Below are 7,241 nucleotides of genomic sequence, written 5' to 3' on the forward strand. Positions count from 1 at the left end.
TCTCCAGCCTAGGAATAAAGTGAGCATTGGATTTACCCAAAGTTAGCCATTACTTGATTCTCTAGCCCCTATGGGAACTATATAGGCCTTATAGCAGTGTAGGGAGGACACTAAAGAGGTTCTCCAGGTGTAAGGGCTGTGTTGACTGCAAAACAGAATAAGGCTTGAGAAAGCTTTTTAACAAAGGCAGTCTGTCTCTCTCTCTCTCTGTCCTTCCTTCCCTCCTTCCCTTCTTCCCTCTCATGCTTCTGAGGTGTTGTCCTTGCATACAGAAATAAAAAATAAACACAAAGTGGTGCCAACACATCTTCTGTGACCTATGCAGAATAGAATGAAACCCTTACTAATAAATGAGTCATAGAAAGAAGCTCTCATACAGCTACACAGACCCAACTCTTAGCAAGAACAGGTGCCACCCACTCCTAACTCTGGCTTACATCAGAGGGTAGGCCACCTAGGGCCACTACTGAGCAAGACTCAGTTTTAATATGGTAAAGACAACAGAAATTTAGGAAATCAGCCAGAGAAAAGTATATCCTCTGACAGCCAGTTATGCTTCACTTATTCAGATAATGAAATGATATTAAAAACAGCAAGACAAGAGCACCTGGGTGGCTCAATCGGTTAAGCGGCTGCCTTCAGCTCAGGTCATGATCCCAGGGTCCTGGGATCGAGCCCCACGTCCAGCTCCCTGCTTAATGGAGAGCCTGATTCTCCCTCTCCCTCTGCCTGCCACTCTGCCTACTTGTGCTCTCTCTGTCAAATAAATAAATAAAATCTTAAAAAAAAAAAAAAAGACAAGAAAAAGAAATAAAAGATGTATTAGAAAAGAGGGGGCTGTCCTTATTTGCATATAACTAGATTGTATACACAGGAAAAAAATCTAAAGATGAGCTATTAGACTATATAAACAAATTCAGCAAGTTTTCCAGATATAAAAGCAATATACAAACATCAATTCTTTTATATCTATATAATAGCAATAAACAATTAGAAATTAATATTTTTTTAAAATACCAGCACTGGGTATTATATAAGACTGATGAATCACTGAACTCTACCTCTGAAACTAATAATATACTCTGTTAATTAATTGAATTTAAATTTTAAAAAAAGAAAGAAAGAAATTAAAATAAATTCTAAAAATATCAAAAATATGCAAAAAACGCCAAGCACCTAAAAATAAATAGAAAAAAAAAAAATGCAAGACACCTACACAGAAAACTATAAAACAAGTAGAGAATTTAAAGAAGACCCATGGGGGCGCCTGGGTGGCTCAGTCGTTGAGCATCTGCCTTCGGCTCAGGTCATGATCCCAGCATCCTGAGATTGAGCCCCGCGTCAGGCTCCCTGCTAGCAGGAAGCCTACTTCTCCCTCTCCCACTCCCCCTGCTTGTGTTCCCTCTTTTGCTGTGCCTCTCTCTGTTAAATAAATAAAATCTTTTAAAAAGAAAGAAAGAAAGAAAGAAAGAAGACCCATGGACCAAAAGACTAACATGGAAGAATAAACTATGTTAATGAATTAGAAGACACAATCTTGCCAAGCTATTAATTCTCTGCCAGGTCAGTGTAACTCCAGCCAAAGTCAGTAGGTTGTTTCCCTGTGAACTGACAAACTATACTTAGACTTTTCATCAGACACGATGAGGATTACTAACTAATATAGCAAAGTCAGGCTGACCTGGGTTCTAAACCTAACTCTGCCCCTTCCTGCCTGCATGATCCAGGCCAAGCTACTTAACCTAGCTGAGCCTCACTTTCCACATCTACAAAATGAAGATAATAATATCCCCCTCATAGGATTCTGAGAATAAAATGGACTAATTTAGATAATATACTTTGCAGAGTTATCTGCTACTAATATTTCCTTTTTATTTGTCTCTTTCCTTTAGTACCTGGTAAGCTCCTTGGAGACGGGGACTGGGTTTTGTTCACAATTATAAGCACAGTGTAGATGCTCAATTACATGTTAAATTAATAAATGTATTTGGAAATATTGAAATAAGAAATAGATGGCAGTTCGAGGAAATATTGGGCAAGAAGGCATTCCTGTGGAAGGCAAGAGGGGTTTCTAAGTAAGTGGGCAGAATGTGGTAAAGAACATCTGGAAACAGACATTGGCTATGGTCAGGGAGGATCTAGAGGAAAAGAGAAATTGTGGGACAAGGTGAAGACCCAGGCTTATGTGGACCTAAAATCAGAGAAGTCTATCAACACAAGGCACAGGTTTGTTATTAGGGCTGGTACACTAGGGAAAGTGGGTCCCAGGAGAAACGTAGAAACTTCCACGTGCTGTAACAGGGGCACATGGTCAAAAAAAAAAAAAAAGGCATGTTTAATTACTATTGAATCAGCCAGTTCCTCCTAAACAAGGCTTCCTTCATCTTGATTAAGGATAAAATCAGTCCTAAAGCCTAAGGCAAGTCTGATCCTAAATTTTAAGTTCAGCTAGGAGAAAACGCTGGAGTCCAAGTAGCTCCATCACATATTGGAGGCCCTTGCTATACACAGATTAAAACATAAAATAATAGGGTTTTTTTTCTGTTTAAAAAATCCTATTGGGGAGAACTTGTTATTTTTAAGAACTTTTCTACTGAGCTCCATTTAGGGTCAGGGCTAGACAGAAATAGCAGATTGTAAGGTGGGACAGACAGGGGATAGAAGGAAGAAGCTCTTTCTTGAAGTATTCTGAAACCTCAGTAGAAAAAGCTAATGGGGAAGGAGAGGAAGCAAAGCGGGACTGGATCCACAGAGCGTGAGCAGCAGCCAGAGCGCCAGACAGAGTTCACAGGGGCTGGGTAACTGGCACTTGACCTGAGCCATGAACACTGTCTAAGGAGTCCAGGATACCACAGGGTGCAGCTGCCAAACACACTTGACAATGACAATCAATCCCAAGCAGCTGACAAAGGAAGTGGGGCTCCAGCCAGGACATGGGACAGTCTCCAAGGATGAAACTGTCCAGAGGGGAAGTCGGGGCTCTGGTCCTGTAAGGTGGACTACGGAGCAGGGAATAGTCACAGAGCGAGAGAGGTCCAGTAAACCTGACCCTGCTGATATAGGAGATAAAAGGCATAGAACGGGCTAAAGACACCCAGGACTCAGGACTCAGGACTCATCCTTGGCACATCTAACCCAGGTTGATGGCTGTAAATCGCATGCCCTAAGCCCCGGTCTGTATGATGCTCTGAGCGTGCTTTCCAAAATGGTTGGACTTAGCTCGGAAGTGGGCAGAGTTGAGCTGATAAGTAAAAGGCTTCAGTATCATAGTGACTGAGGCTGAGAGGCCAGGGCTGAAGCACAGATGCTCTACAGAGAGCTTGGGTCAGAGGTGACCCCACTGACTTCAGAGATGGCCCCACTGACCACAGTACTAGCGGAAATAGGAAACCCAGAGTCCACAGCTTAGACCACTGCTCCACGGTTTAAAGACAAATATGTGCTTATATTTGAGGCACTTGTCTGAGTTCATTTTAGACATTGAGAGTCAAGATTAGAGAGGAAGGAAACCAAGGACATGTGGCCTGGGGCCAGAAAGACAAAAGGTGTCCTTGAGGCTCCCAGTGATGTGGTCCAGCCCCGTTCACCAGTCCTGGCTTCCCTGTGAGAATATGACTGCACACAAAAGTGCTCATGAGAAAGAAATAGCCGAGCATTCCCCCTGCACTTCTTCTCTGGGAGCCTCTGAGGTCAAGGAATTGGAGATTCAGGATCACAGCCAACCTATTTCCTCTTCGTCCACAGTGACAGGTGAGGACACGGGATGATGGAAAGGTTGGCTTTTCTTAGATCCCATGCCTAGTAGCCCTCAGGTGCTCTGAGAGTTCAGAGCAGGTGCTAGAGCCCGAGTTTTTCCCTGTTTGTCTTTGCTATATAATCACTCTAAAAATCAAAAAGAGCACTAGACTGCTTTCAAAGGGGCCTCACTCCTCGGGTAAACAATCACATCTCAAAGTGTATTCATGCTGGGAGGCCACGCGCAAGGTCAGGAGCTATGCTTCCTCTTACAGGGTCCTATAAGCAAGGACCTGCAAGGCCATTGATTGGCAGGTCTCTAATAACAGCTGAGGAACTTGAAATATTTGGATCCCAGATTACTTTGCCGCAATGTGGCTTACTAAAAAAGAAAAAAAAATGTGAGACCTACTTCTATAGGACATGACATATCATTAGATGTTATAAAATCTTCACCAACACTCTCTTGGTCTACCTTGCAGAACATTCAGACTGTCAATTGCTTCAACTCATTCTGCACAAAGAACAGCATTAGTGCATCAGGAACAACAGTATAGGACGAATGGTGTCATTGGTCACATGCCCTGGGGAACAGACTCTGAGACAGAGGTTTGCTTGCATGAAGTTTAGTGGGGAGTATTCATGGGAACACCCATGAGGGATGGAGGGGAGCCAGAGAGGGCAGAGGGAGGATCAAACCATGGTGTAGGGGCAACAGAAGCCTCCGCCACGGATCCCACAGGAAGTCTGGAGGTGGGTGGCCCCTCAGATACGTTCCAAGTTTAAGCAAGGGGGCTGGCCCTTTATGTGCAGCATCACTCAGTCCTTAGACACACGCTGACTCCAGCCTGACCTTAGGAGAGGCAGCTTGCCTCAGTCCTTGAGGGGCAACGTGAGAGAGGAACTCGGCTGTGAGCCATCAGCCAGCAAGGCTCCAGGCAGGAGCAAGTGTCTCGGTCCTCAAGGGAGAGTCTCGGCAGTGCATCCCGGCATGTGCGACCAATGCTTCCTTCGAGAATATAAACGGGTGGCCCATTTTCACAGCCACCTTTTTGCAGACTGGCATCACATCTTTGTCTCTATCTACTCTACTAGTTGCCCTAATGCTCTTTGCAAATGGTAGGTCGGCTTTAATAAATATCAGGATCAGATTTGTCTGAAATAAAACCCGCCCTATTGCTGGCATATTGTTATATTAAAATTTCAGACTCTGTATGACACTATAATGATGGATACATCTCATTGACCATTTGTTGATCATAGAATGTACAACACCAAGAGTGAGTTTTAATGTCAGGTGATTATGATGTGTCAATGTAGGCTCATCATTTGTCACAAATGTACCGCTCTGGCTGGGGATGTTGATGATGGGAGAGGCTGTGCATGTGTGGAGACCAGGATGAACACGGGAAATCTCTGTACCTTCCTCCCAATTTTGCTGTGAACTTAAAACTGCTCTAAAAGAATTGTCTTTTTTTTTTTTTTTTTAATCTCTGGCCCCATGTGTATTAGTTTGCTAGGAGTGCCGTAACAAAATATCACAGACTAGGTGGCTTAAACAGCAGAACTTTATTTTCTCAATACTCTGGGGACTAGAAGTCTGAGATCAAGATGTTGCTGGGCCAGTTTCGTCTGAGGCCTCTCTCCCTGACTTGCAGTGGCCACCTTCTCTCTGCATCCCCACATGGTCTTCCCTCTGTACTTATCAGTGTCCTGAGATTTTCTTCTTATAGGGACACCGGTCATGTTGGTTTGGGCCCACCTCTATGACCTCATTTTAACATAATCACCTCTAAAAAGGCCTTGTCTCCAAGTACAGTCACATACGGAGGAATTGGGGGTTAGGACTTCAACATAGGAATTTTTAGGGGACACAACCGGCCCGTAACAGCCTGTGGGAAGGGCTCATGCTTTCACTACCATTTTGTAGACAGAGAAACGGAGCCCAGGATGTCGATGGCTCTGTGCACAGCTCACGTTACCCATCTCAATGGTTTGTCTTCTTAACTGTAATGGGAGTGTGCAGTCGTCTCTCCCCAAGGACCCCTCTGTACACTCAGTAGTTTTAGCACGGCAGAGCCCTTACTGCTGATCTTCCACGAAGCTTGCTTTGAATTGTGGAATTAAGTGACTAAGTTGTTCAAGAATGGAATTTATCTTCTCCATTACTCTGAGAATTATTGTTATCCCATACACAGTCCTTCGTTCTCTTGTGCCAGACTCCAGGTCCAGTTTTAATTGTCGTTCCTGAGGCAGATCACTCGCTCTCAAACCCTGTCCCCATTCCTATCCTGTGACCAGGCCAACCCATGAGAAGGACGTATGAAGCCCTCCCCTGGCTATTGCTCTTGAGCCCAATGAAAGTCCTAGTATGTAAGCCCTCAATTCCCCTCTCCAGTCCCCACCCCTGCCCTGCCTGCCACACAGAGCCAAAAACACCTTCAGAGGAAAGCAGAGTACTCACACTCCCATCCCCAGATAAACAGAGGGATAGGGAAGGGGAGCTAACTTTTCTCAAGTGTCTCCCATCTGTTAGACATGGAGGAAGGTGCTTTTATAGACATCACCTTCTGCCCTCTGGACCGGACCATAAGATGTGGTGTAGATTGCCCCGACTTCATGGGTAAGCATTTTATGGAGACCCCTAGAGGCTAAATTGCCTGCCCAAGTCACCCCGTAGAATGTAGAAAGGACAGAATTGAAACACACATCTGACTGTTCAAAACCTGTCTTCTTTCCACTGGCCCACCCTGCGTATGCATGAGGGGTATTACAGAGCCAAGCCCCCAAAATCCCCAGGCCCAAAGGCTGAGATGTTTACAGTCCTTACTCCCTGAATGTCAGAGCCCATTCCTGTGTCTGAACCAAAGTTCTATCCGCTGTCTTAAAATGTCTTGTGCACCTTGATGGTCTCCTGCTTACTGAGTTTCAACATTCTTCATGTGTTTTATCAGCTAAAATCTTTCCTCTGCTGGTCCTCAGGTCCTGCGCTGAGGGCTCTTTGATCTTAGCAGGCACCCTCCCAGGGGAAGTTGAGGGATATAAGTTCCATTCTCTGCTTGCCTCTTTCAGTGGTTCTACTCCTTGACTGTGTCCCAGGGATCCTGCATCTCTCTGGAAACCAAGTCCCCACTCCCAGAGCAGATTTTTACCTTTTGAAGAGCTGGGATGGCAAAGTGGACACCAAATAAAAGCCACCCCTTCTGTTTGTCATGCAAACTTCCAGCCACACCTCTAAATGGAATAAATGGGATTTAGGAAGTTGGAAAGAGATGATAAAATATCACCTGGCCACATAATGCAGTTGAAAAGTGGATTTCTCTGGGCACTGGGTGACCCAGTTGGTTAAGTGTCCAACACTTGATTTTGGCTCAGATCATGATCTCAGGGTTGTGAGACTGAGCCCAATATCAGGCTCTGCTCTCCTTCTGCCCAGTACCCACCCCTCCTTCCCTCTCTAAAACAACCAAAAAAAAAAAAAAAAAAAGAGTAGAAAAAAAATGATT

Source organism: Phoca vitulina, unplaced genomic scaffold (genome assembly GCF_004348235.1).
Source record: "Phoca vitulina isolate PV1807 unplaced genomic scaffold, GSC_HSeal_1.0 scaffold11, whole genome shotgun sequence".
NCBI lineage: Eukaryota > Metazoa > Chordata > Mammalia > Carnivora > Phocidae > Phoca > Phoca vitulina.